This window comes from Nomascus leucogenys, chromosome 22a (assembly GCF_006542625.1).
Source record: "Nomascus leucogenys isolate Asia chromosome 22a, Asia_NLE_v1, whole genome shotgun sequence".
Taxonomy (NCBI): domain Eukaryota; kingdom Metazoa; phylum Chordata; class Mammalia; order Primates; family Hylobatidae; genus Nomascus; species Nomascus leucogenys.
In genome coordinates, this window is record NC_044402.1 from 3,059,297 (window position 1) to 3,071,882 (window position 12,586).

A 12,586-nucleotide genomic window follows, 5' to 3' on the forward strand; every position below is an offset into this window, starting at 1 on the left:
GCTAGGAATAGCAGAGAGTCTGTAAATCGCTTTGGGCAGTATGTACGCCCAAATATTCTTTTTTTTCCCCCGAGACACAGTCTAGCTTTGTTGCCCGGGCTGGAGTGCAGTGGCGCAATCTTGGCTCACTGCAACCTCCGCCTCCCAGGTTCAAGCCATTCTCCTGCCTCAGCCTCCTGAGTAGCTGGGATTACAGGTGCCACCACACCCAGCTAATTTTTGTATTTTTAGTACAGACGGGGTTTCACAGTGTTGGCCAGGCTGGTCTCGAACTCCTGACCTCGTGATCCACCCGCCTCGGCCTCCCAAAGAGCTGGGATTACAAGAGTGAGCTACCGCACCGGGCCACACGCCCAAATATTTTTAAATGACGGCACCCTTTCCACAGTCTGGCATTTGTCTTGAGAAAAATGGAACTTAAAAAAATTGCCTATAAATTAAAATATCAAAAGCACTGAGGCAAGTTCTTCTAGTTTTTCCAAACTACCTCATTCTCCTCAGTCATCTCTATACTCGAATGCAAAGGACTCATTTAAATTTGCTACCCCTCACAATATGGGTGTTCACTTGCATGAGAAAGAACTTGAGGGAAAAGCAAAGGAAAGAAGGATCCATTCAGAACATGAGACATCATTTGTTCTTAGTTGTTTCCTACTCCTTAAAGGCAGGAGAAAATAGAAGTATTCAATAATTCGGAAAAGCAGTAACTTAGTAATAGAAAAAAAAGATTTCTTGGTTGAATTTGAAAACATCTGAAAAAGTCCTATAAGGAAAGGGTAGATCATCCAACCACCTTCAAGGAAAGCGTCTGCGTCCAGTATTCATTCATTCACCCAACATGTACTGAGTGCCGCAGAAGGGAGAGGGACAAGAAAGACAGAAGCCTCCGCTTCACAGAGCTCACAGTCCACAGGCAAGAAGACACAACACCAGCAATAAGAGTGTGTGTGTCTGTGCAGGATGTGCACGCGTGTGAGACGAAAAGTACCAAAGGGAAGCGTACAGTGCACATGGAGGTCACACCCATTTATGTGGACATGGGGACCTCCCCCACCCCAGGAGAGGACATTTAAGCTATAATCTGAAAGATAAGTAGAAATTACCTATTTTCTATAATTCTCAGATTTTAAAATTATAAGCATAGGTAAATGCAGTAAGAAAAATCAAATGCTTAAGAAGTAGCTTAGTATTAAACATCAATTCAACATCTCATTTTGTAGATTATATACGAAAAAACCCCGTTCTAATTCTAGGGTACCAAACTTCTTGCTGTATTCGTGCTTAATATATATTACTGCTATGCCTGTTAGTGTGTTTGTGTGTGTAAGAGAGAGTGGGTGTGTGTGTAGGTAGTGCTTGATAAATATATCTATTTTTTGGTGGGAGGACAGAGTTTCACTCTTATTGCCCAGGCTGGAATGCAATGGCATAATCTTGGCTCACTGCAACCTCCACCTCCCGGGTTCAAGCAATTCTCCTGCCTCAGCCTTGCAAGTAGCTGGGATTACAGGTGCCTGCCACCACGCCCAGCTCATATTTGTATTTTTAGTAGAGATGGGGTTTTACCATGTTGACCAGGCTGGTCTCGAACTCCTGACCTCAGGTGATCCACCTGCCTCGGCCTCCCGAAGTGCTGGGATTACAGGCGTGAGCCACCGCACCCGGCCAGTGCTTGATAAATATTAACTGAATGGAGTGGGTTGCAGACCAAGGCTTAGAAAATGTATTTGTTAAAAAGATACTTTTCTTCTTGAAAAATGCTGAGAAAGCAGATGTCTTTTCTGAAAGATTTTATGTTTAAAAAAAAGAAAATCAATGTAAAGTGTTCTCACCACAAAAAAAGATAACTGTGAGTTTATCTTTACACTTGCTAATTTGCTAGACTTAACCATTCCATAATATATATACTTCAAAATATCATGTTGTACGTGATAAATATATATACAATTTTATATGTCAACTAAGAAAAATAAATTTAAGGAAAAAAGGATACTTTTCTTCTCACACTTCTTTTCCAAGTACAAAATTAAACCTCAGTACCAATTGGCTTCCAGGCATTAAATTACACTTCAAAATTATCCTTATTAAAGATGATACACGAGGTGCTTTTCATCAACTCATATATTAGAAGCCTTGTGCTAAGTTACTATTATGAACAAAACTTTCAGATAAGCAAATCTGAAAGAAATGAATTTGTTTTACAAGATATGAAGCTGCAAGTTGTAATAAACCAAACTACCCATGATGATGAATGATAAAACTGCCCAGCACTATTAGATATTCTCATAATCCCAGGCCAAAAAAAAAAAAAGTGGGTGGGGGAAACAAACCCTCTAAGAACTGAGAGTTTTGAGTTAAAGTTCTAAGCCAAGAAAGGCTCTTGTATTCTGGGCAACGGGACCCATGGCTGGGGCTGGGAGACAGAAGGTCACTCCATGTAAGGGCAGCGGGCAGCAGGCAGCACTGGGCAGAGAGCAAGGCAGGCCAGGAGCACTCGGGAGAGCTGGACAGGGAGGCGGCAGGAGCTGGCCTGACCGAAGTCCCAGCACTCCATGCTCTATCTGCAACAGGTTGGAAGAGCCAGAGGCCTCTCTTCACCATGTGGTAAACCAAGAGCCTATCTTATCCTTTTCTTTGAAAAATGTTTTACCTCCACTTGCTGAGCTTGGGGACACAGTTTCACCACTGTGGTGGAAGCTACTCAGAAAACAGAAGTCACCTTGTTATGTCAATGCCCTGCTCACTGTGTGGTCCTCCTGTGTGGGCGAGATGGGTTTCCTCGCCATAGGGATGGCAAACAAGTACCCCAAAAAGAACATCCAGGCAAAAACTGCACCCTTTTAAGGACCTAACTCAGCAGTCACATAGCACCATTGTGCCATACTGCTGGGTGAGGGAGGCCACACACCCAGCCCAGGAGCAGCTCTCTGTCAAAGTCCCATGTGAGAAGAACAGGGAGAACGGGAGAAATCACTGAGAATACTCAGGAAAACACAATGTCACCCTAAGTGAGTTATACAGTAAAATCTCAGTCTTCTTTCAAGATTGGAAAATTAAAAACCAGGGTTCAATGGAATCTGGCTAAAACAATCAATTTGCATTTCAACCCTTGTAAGCCAAACCTCTTATTACTCATAGTAAGTTGCAACTTGTAAGTTGAGCCTAAATTACTATGTTGTCCTGCCTTAGTAAATACAGTATCATGACCTTGATTTAATAGGTGGTGATTCAGATTCACCCCTGGGTAACTGCTGGGCACTGCAGCTTCTCTGTAAGAACACAGAATACCACAGACTGGCAGAAATGTAGGTGTCAAGCCACAATTTATCCAAACATTCCAGTTTGCAGCTATGCACCCATCTCTCATCACAGCACACAGCGTCATGCCCTTTGCCCCTCCTATGGGTGACTCCAGAACACTGAGTAGAAATTCTATAAATAACCAGAGGAAGGGAAGACAAGAATTTTTAAAATTCTAAATTACAGAGTCTAAATTAGATGCCTGTTGTTATTACAGGCCTCTTTCTGACAAAAGGAAAGCAAAACAACAACAACAACAACAACAATTAACTGAGAGCAAACCTCTTCTGTCAGGACAGTGATCCTTAGAAGAGTAGGGAGCCGGGAGCCAGGAGCCAGGAGCCAGGTTTCTGATCCTAGATCTGATTCTGACCTGCTCTGGGACCTTAACCAAGTGGCATCACTTCTTTGGGCCTCATTTTCCTCATCTGTAAAATAAAAGGATTGGATTAGACAAAGATTCTTAACTGAGGCCTACAGGTGAGCCACAGCAACATGCCCGCTGTGTGCCTGAAGGCCAGTCTATCCTCAAGCTCAACACTTAAATTCTATAATCTCAATGTTTATTAACAAAGAGAATGAATTCTACAGAGCATGAAAACATTCTCCCAGTGTCTGGCCAGGCCCTCTAGGAGCTGCCGCCTTGGCAGCAACCACCAGGCTCCAACCTTCCGACCTCAGGCCCCTGAAATCACACACAGACATTTCAGTCTCTGGCAATCAAGATGTCAACATTGTTTTAAATGCACAAGGGAAACTAGTTTTATTTATTTATTTATTTATTTTATTTTATCTTTCTGTAGAGATGAGGTCTCGCTATTTTGCCCAGGCTGGTCAGATTCCTGGGCTCAAGCAATGCTCCTGCCTTCGTCTCCCAAAGTGCTGGGATTACAGGCATGAGCCACCATCCCCGGCCTATGCTACATATATTTCTAACAAACAGCAAACAGACCTTTGGCAATGAAGACAATAGGCCCTCATTTATTATTTTCACAAGCTTGACATTTTAAATATGGGTCTTTCTAACTTGGGCCTCCCTCCCCAAAACCAATCCCCATGATACGCTGGAAACAGGCAGGGCTGCCTCCCAGGAAGAGCCCTAGCAAGGGTTACTGGAAACAAGCCCTTCAGATGGATAGAAGCCTGTGCCAGGAGCCCACCAGCACATGCGGCTGCGACTGTGCTTTTGGAGACATCATGCATTGCCAGCCCTCAGGAGGTACAGATGAGCCAGCCCCATTCTACACAGCGCACGGACTGAGGTGGCAGGCCATCTCACACACACACACACACACACACACACACACACAGGCTAGTTCCTCAGCCTGAAGTTGAAAACTATGTCTCAACCATATTCTGTTGCCAGGAACCAAGGGACCAAGGCAGACGTCACCAGAGAAAGAACTGAGCTCAATGGACTACTCTGGTAAACAAAGAGAAAGGATGTGCTTCATATGGAAAGCTGAATTTATTTACACTAATCACGAATGCAGGCCCTCAGCTGGAAAAGCTCACTTCCAATGCCAGAAGGTTCAGAACCCATTCACAAGCTTTTCAGAATGCACGCAGTTGCCATGGTAACCCCAACATTATATTTCTTGGCATTGGACATATAAATTACCACCCATAATGCATTCAATACCGTTTGGGGCCACTAATTCATTGCAAAATAAATCTCAGCTCTGACTCTTGGCCTCCCTCTAAGATAAACGAAGAGCAGCAGCTGGAGGTAGCACCCAGCTCACCCCACGGATAAGCACAGAGCTCCGCACATCCGAAAATGCTCTTCTAAAGGCAAAATAAGAACTAAGGAGATTAGAATTCATCATCTACAGCCAGTGGTTGAGATTTTTTAAGACGAAAAGTTCCATCCAGATTAATGGAACTGTCATTGCTTAAGTTAAAGAAACAAATATATTCTATCCGTATCTACATCTCTGAAATCAACTATGTTTAGCAAATCAAAGAAAAAGCAGATCTCTTCAAAGAACATCTTCAATAATTCACTTATATAGGGCATTTGTCAAGACTAACTCTTCAAACGTCAAAACTGTCATTAACAAGAAATAAAGTTTTATTTCTTAAGTTCAAAAGAGGTCTATTCAATCACAATTCTTTACCTTGACTAGGGATATTCATAAACATTTAAAATACATATATGCATGATTTGTAAAGTCCCTTACCTTCTTATAATCCACCATCTGAACAGAGAGATGAAAACAAAATTATCGTGCACAAGCTGCAAAGACATCTTCAGCTTCACGTTCCCAGGAAGCCCACTGCATCAGTAACTTGACAGAGCTGCTGCAGGACATGCCTGTGCCAGCCACAGCATTCACAGAATCGCGTACGTTCTAATCACTAAACTGCCAGGTCCGGAGTATTACCTTCATTATCTCCTCCTTCCGACTGCAGGCAACAGTCAGCAGTTGTGAAGGGGAGCAAAAGCCTTCACCACGGGTTGTTTCCATATTAACAAGGACTTTGGTAACCGCTGCATTGCAGTCTTTCTGAAAGCTACCAACCTCAGAAGCAAAAGCGCTGGAGAGAGACTCTCTGGCACAGGAAGCAGTCTTTCCAATCACAAAGATTTTTAAAGAATCTTTAAAAAATGCTGTGAACACCTGAGGCTTTTTCTAGATTTCCTACCTGTTTCCTAGAGGTTGACTGGTTTGTGGTTTTTACTGGAGGATGGCTGTGACAACTGGCTGTGCGGGGTAGGAATGCGGAAATGAGTGCGCTGTGCACTACGACGCCCCCTCTCAGGGCTCAGGTACGCCCTGCGGGAATCTGCACATCTGCTGCTTAGCACCAGACTCAAAGCCCCTGCTGAGGGGCTCCTGGGAATGAGCCATGATTTCCATTCCAGAAAACCAAGTACAGCAAGCACTTCCAGGTCCTCTGTGGGCAGCAATCACTGAACACCCAGCTACCTTCACAGTGTGGTAATAACCATTATGTGGTCAGAGCACTTGAAATATTAAACCATTGACCATATAACCAAATTCGGAAAAAGAGGCTTCTGAAATAGTAGCACGCTTAGTAAATGACCTTTGGTTTTCATTCATTCATGCAATACTAAGTTTAGTGAGCACTGACCACGTGCTGTATGTAAAAGGATATTCAAATGGAGCGTTCCCTAATCCAAAAATCCAAATTGCTCCAAAATCCGAAACTTTCTGAGTACCAACATACCACCACAAGAGGAAAATTCCCCAAATGACCTCATGTGACGGGTCACAGTCAAAACTCTGTTTCATGCACAAAATATTTAAGATATTGCATAAAATTACCTTCAGGCTATGTGTATAAGGTGTATATGAAAAGAATTTTGTGTTTACACTTAAGTCTCATCCCCAAGATATCCAATTATGCATATTCAAATATGCCAAAATCCAAAAAGATCAGAATCTGAAACACTTCTAGTCCCAAGCATTTCAGATAAGGGATACTCAATCTGACCATGGGGAACCGCCATCAGGGTGGGCACCAGTGCTCTGGGAGGAAGAATAACGGAAAACACACCATCATGCATGGTGGAGGAGGGCTGCCACCGCACAGGAGGCAGAACCCCGGCCCACCTGCACCTCCAGGACAAGGTTCTGTGAGAAAGGAACATTTAAAAGGGGCTGAAGGATGTGGACTCAGCTGGACTACAGGGAGGGCCAAGGGCAGAACACCCTCCAGATGGCTGTACATATTCCTCAGCAGGTGTGGGAGGTCCTCTGCAAGGGGACCTTGCATGTCTGTGGCCGGAGCCCGTCCCTCCCTCACAGCAGCCAGGAGCAGGTACAGCCACCGCCACCACCACTGACAGAAGCCTGTGTCTGGGACCTGAGGCCTACATTTTCCCAAAGCACATGGTGACCACGGGGAGGCACCAGGGCATGGACACAGCAGGGCAGCTCTGTGTTGTGCGACCTCACCATGCCGCCACCCATAAGTAACAGCTGTCCTCTGGCAGCCTTGGCACCCCTGACAGAGGTGACAGTCCACACGGCCTGTGCTCACATGGTTTTCTTCCACCCTATGTCCAGAGCCCAGCCGGACCCTGAACAGGTGTGAGGTGAAGGACTGCATGAATGAATAAACAAATTAAAGAATCTACTGGTCACTCCCCAGTTCTAGTAACAGGAAATGACATGTCAGACCTCTGCCAATGTTATGCTGTTCTCTGACGAAAATGGCCCTTCTTTGCCTTGTCTCTGGCTACCTAACTCTACTTCACATCTCAGGCTCTGGAATCTTCTCCTCCAGGACATCTTCACTGACTCCCTTCCCACCCCTGGCAGCAAGGCCCTTTCCCTGAGCTCCCCCGACCTCCAGCAGCTCCCATGCTGTCCTGAAGTGGCAGCTCTGCAGCTGCTGCCCCCACACAGAAGCCCTGCAGTGGTGGTCAGGGTTGTATCTGCGGTGCTCAACGTGTTCCTTCTGCTGCCACATTCCTGCAGGACTCACCACATGTCAGCCACCTGCTCCACACGCACAACTCATCTGTTCCTCTGTGAGGCGGCTCCACCAGACAGACGACGATGCTGAGGCACAGTCAGTTCAAGCAGAAGAGCCAGGATTTACACCCAGGAACCAGCCTCCTCCAGCCACATCCTAACCTCCCCTCCTGCTTTTGTAGGCACCCAAAACAGAGTTCACTGACACCAACTGGAAAAGATGGTGTTACCTCATGGGGGTGGGAGGGATTCGAGTTACAGAAAAACTTTTAAGGAAATACGGCAGTCTTCCTCCCCCATCCCTCCCTCTTACTGTGAGATATGAATGAATGAACACATTCGGCCACAGCAGACACGCCTCCGCGTAAATTCCTGACAGGGAATACCTACGGCCCATGGGAGATGAGGAGAGAAGAGAAGGCACAAAGAGGTAGCGTGAGGTGGTTTCCTTTTGCCATCACCGCGCTTCAGAGAGACTCACTCGAGCAGTTTAAAACCCTCAGAGGAACTTTCATCAAGCGCTTCTAGACGTATTTAGGTGCCACTCTGGGCACTCCCGCAGAAGTTCCAGAAGAACTCTGCCTTTCAAGTCAGGGATCAAGGCTTGTTCTCCGTGGCAGCGCCACTCTCACCAGCCTCCAGTGGTGGCAGCGCTGCAGGATGACTCTTCCCCCACTGATCTGTCCATCCTGTGACGCTGACCCACGTGGCCAGAAACCCATGCCTAGCCTGAGCGGGCTCTCCCTGGGGGATCTCGAGCAGTGGGCAGGTCCCACACCAACACTCTTGTGCCTCCTGGAACAGCCAGCGCCTACAGAGGAGGGCCCCACAGCTGGCCCAGGGCTGAAGGGAGTGTGCACTGGTGGGGAGAGATGGGCAGGGGCGCAACCTGCCTCCAGGGGGTGGCAGAAGGTCCCAGAAGGAGCACACCACAGGACCCTCCCAACTGCCTCCCAATTCGACCATCTGACTAAGGGCAGCAAGGTTTGGTGCACAGGTGCCAGGTCCCCGCAGGCCTGTGAAGGTGGCTTCCTACTGTCTCCAGTTTACAGTTGAGGTGGCAGCAAGGCTTTAACAGGAGAAATCACTTTCCAAGTGCACCAGTGGGTGCTCCAGCAAAGCTGCTTGGCTCTGAGCAGCCTGACGCTTTGGACTTGGCATGACCTCCTCCTGGCGAAGGCACGGCCAGGTGTCCTCACAGCGTCGGCAGAGCAGAAAGGGCATGCTGCCTCCCTCTGGCACTGACTCCTCCTAACCAACCACTCACTCCTTCTGGATCCCAGATTCCTTGTCTAAGAAAGGAGTAAGACCTATCCTACAAACCACACGATGTTGATTTTTGACTGACTGAATGCATTCTCTTTCTGCAGGAAGAGAATCGTGTCTACTCACAATTCACAATGAGTCACCTGCTGTGTGAAAGTATAAGCTGTCTCAAAATGTAAGGCATGACTGTTACCAAATAGAGCCACAAGGCACTCAGTAATATTTCCAAGCTTAATTCAGCTTAGATATATGATGAGAGACCTACAGGGCTCTTACCATTAACTAGAATGACCATGGCAAATCCTGTCCCTTTATTAAATAGTAGTAATGAAATTAGTAATTTAGCTCAGGCAGACTAGCTAATATCATTAATGCGCATTTACATGAATTTGATGCAAATTATGGAAACACCCCAATAGGTCTCATTTGGACACTTAAAATGCTAAAAGGGCAACCCTACTATCTGAAGGTATTTTTCACTTCAAAAACAGGCAACTCAGTCACCAAAATTAACAAGAAAAAATCCAAGTAAGCAGCATTCCGCCTGAAGGGAAAACATAGACAAATCATTCATATTCACTCTAGGTGCCACTGGGGCCACAGAACAAAGGATGTCCCCAAGAGGAAGCAGAGAGAAGAAAAATAATATAAAATACACAGAAAATTTATTTGGCTTAGATACATACTTATTTACCAAAAATCTAACAGATACTTATTTGATAAGACCATTTCATGACCACCAGATGTGATCTGGTCTTAGGAAGGAAAGAGACTGCAATTCTGCCTGTTTCTCTAGGCAACAGAGGGTCTCAGGGGCTTTAAACATGACACAAGAAGTGGCTAGGTCAGCAACAAAGGTCAAACAAGCCCCAGTTACAAGTAGCAAAGTGTCTGTACAAACATAAATGGGAATCTGAACTGTAGGTAAAAGAAGCAACAAAAGCGGATACAAACGCCTAGGTATATTCCCAAGAGAAATGACACGTCCACACAAAAACCTGCACATGAATGTTCACAGCAGCGCTATCACACAACAGCCAAAAAGTAGAAACAACCCAAATGTCTATCAATGGACTAACGAATACATAAAATGTGGAACATCCACACAATGGAATAATATTCGACATTAACAAGGAACAACCGATGCATACATGCACAACATGAATGAAAACATGGTGCTTAGTGACAGAGGCTGCACACAGAAAATACATCCTGTCAACTGCATTTCCATAGAATGTCCAAAGTAGGCAATGGCTGCACAACTGTGAATATACTAAAAACCACAGACATGGACACTTTAAATAGGTAATTGTATGGAATGTGACGATTTCAATAAAGTTATTTTTTAAAAGCTGACACAATCAAGCCAAAGGCCAAACATCCAACAGATACCACTTAATGAGATGCAGCTCACCCACTCAATTAAAAAACAAGAAAACGTTATTGCAAGTTTCCACTATGCCAAAAGATGCATTACTTTTGGGGTACTCCTTCCAAAAATGTTAAATAAGCTTCTCACTAGTCAAAAGAACTCATAATTCCTGTGGGAACTCCCCCTCTCCCAAATCTAAAAGTTCAACAATTTCTCAAGAAAAAAGTTGATCTTAATTTTAATGTAAAATATAAATCACATATTTGTGCAAATGTAGCACTTTTAATCATGAGGGAGAGGTGTCGCTATGGAACTTAACACTCTCCCCCAAGAAAGTATTCATTTACTTGGTTCTGTCTACTATGAAATAAATAATACCTGAATCTTTAAGACCTAGAAACATTTCAGAAGGTTTGAGGTCAAAGAAAACACATTAACTCAACATAATGCTCACAAGAACAAAAATAAGCCTATGCATAAAATAAACAACTAAATGATGGTGGAAAGACTACATTCCCTAAATCTAACAAAAGCTCCCAACTCATTCCCACCCACCGCCATCTGTCTACCTCAAACTCTTCAACAACCCAATTCACAGAAAGCACCTAGTCAATGTGGTAACATAAGCACAATCCTGTGATCGGCTCAAATCATCATTACAATAACATGTGTTTCCTTTTTTTGAAATGGAGTTTCACTCTTGTTGCCTAGGCTGGAGTGCAATGGTGTGATCTCGGCTCACTGCAACCTCTGCCTCCCAGGTTCAAGCAATTCTCCTGCCTCAGCCTCCCCAGTAGCTGGGATTACAGGCATGTGCCACCACGCCAGGCTAATTTTGTATTTTTAGTAGAGACAGGGTTTCTCCATGTTGGTCAGGCTGGTCTCGAACTCCTGACCTCAGGTGATCCTCCCGCCTTCGCCTCCCAAAGTGCTGGGATTACAGGCATGAGCCACCGCGCCCGGCCAGCATGTGTTTCTATTTTCCGCAGGAAGAGAATCATGTCGACTCACAATTCACAATGAGTCAACCGGTGTGTAAAATATTTTACATAATGGGAAAATTTATTGTGACCCAAAAGTTCAGTGTGTTCTCATTAAGTTACCAGAAATTACAGATGTGAAGATACTTCTGTTAACTTAACCAAAATCAAGAAAAGAAACTACTTTAGATACGCACACATTTTCAGTTTGGTAGATCTGATTCTTTTTATGATACTGCATTTCAAGTTACTCAGATTGGTAAATTCATAGCTTAAATACTAAATAGAGAAAATCTGCATATTGACAACATAGGTAATTTAAGACTGGTTTTGGCACTGCGTCACTTACTACCTATATAGCTAAGCTCTGTCAAAACCTGACAGGGACGGCTTCAGTTTTTGTAAATACTCGCATGGTGAAATGGTTTTTCCAAAGTTATGATACCATCTAAAGTGCTAATGGAGCCTTCCCATTGTGCTTCACTGTGAATAACATATTTCTGTGGAAAATCTTGTAGTGTTGCATCCATTTAACATTTTCCCAGATTACATTCAGGTTTTTTTAATCCCAAAGAAAACATTTAAACAATTAAAACACATAAAATTTTTCTATTATGACCTTTAAAAAAACCCTCAGCCTTTTATTTTATTTTATTTTATTTTATTTTATTTTATTTTATTTTATTTGAGATGGAGTCTCACTCTGTCACCCAGGCTAGAGTGCACTGGCGCAATCTTGGCTCACTGCAATCTCCGCCTCCGGGGTTCAAGCAATTCTTCTGTCTCAGCCTCTCGAATAGGTAGGATTACAGGCACAAGCCACCACATCTGGCTAATTTTTATATTTTTAGTAGAGACTGGGTTTCACCATATCGGCCAGGCTGGTCTCGAACTCCCGACCTCATGATCTGCCTGCCTCGGGCTCCCAAAGTGCTGGGATTACAGGCATGAGCCACTGCGCCCAGCCACAAAACCCTGAGTATTTTAAAGGCCACACTTGGAAACGGACGTGTTTATACATGCGATACAGATGCAAACATTTTTAAACTACATAATCCATTGATACACACACACTAAGAAATCAAACATTTCCAATTCCATAAACATAATATATCTGAAGCAAAGATAATGCCACCAGATATTTTTTACTTTGTAAGTTGGTCCCCAGAAAAGGATAATTATAAAAGACACCAGGAAGCCTCTTTTCAACCTTGTTAAAT

General features: G+C 44.3%; 1 protein-coding gene across 6 annotated transcripts in view; it reads right to left on the reverse strand.

Moving 5' to 3' along the window:
• TRAF3 (TNF receptor associated factor 3) overlaps positions 1–12,586 on the reverse strand; it is a 133,316-nt gene that overhangs the window by 76,915 nt on the left and 43,815 nt on the right. For 3 of the 6 annotated variants that reach the window (XM_030803941.1, XM_030803939.1, XM_030803938.1), the window contains exons 1-2: positions 5,484–7,377; positions 3,583–3,728 (exon numbers count right to left, since the gene is read on the reverse strand). The exons of 1 other annotated variant lie outside the window; for it this stretch is intronic. The gene's annotated coding sequence lies outside the window, so the exon portion shown is untranslated. Of the gene's footprint in view, positions 1–3,582; positions 3,729–5,483; positions 7,378–12,586 lie in introns of those variants that run through there. 2 more of the 6 variants (XM_030803943.1, XM_030803940.1) reach the window with 1 other exon arrangement.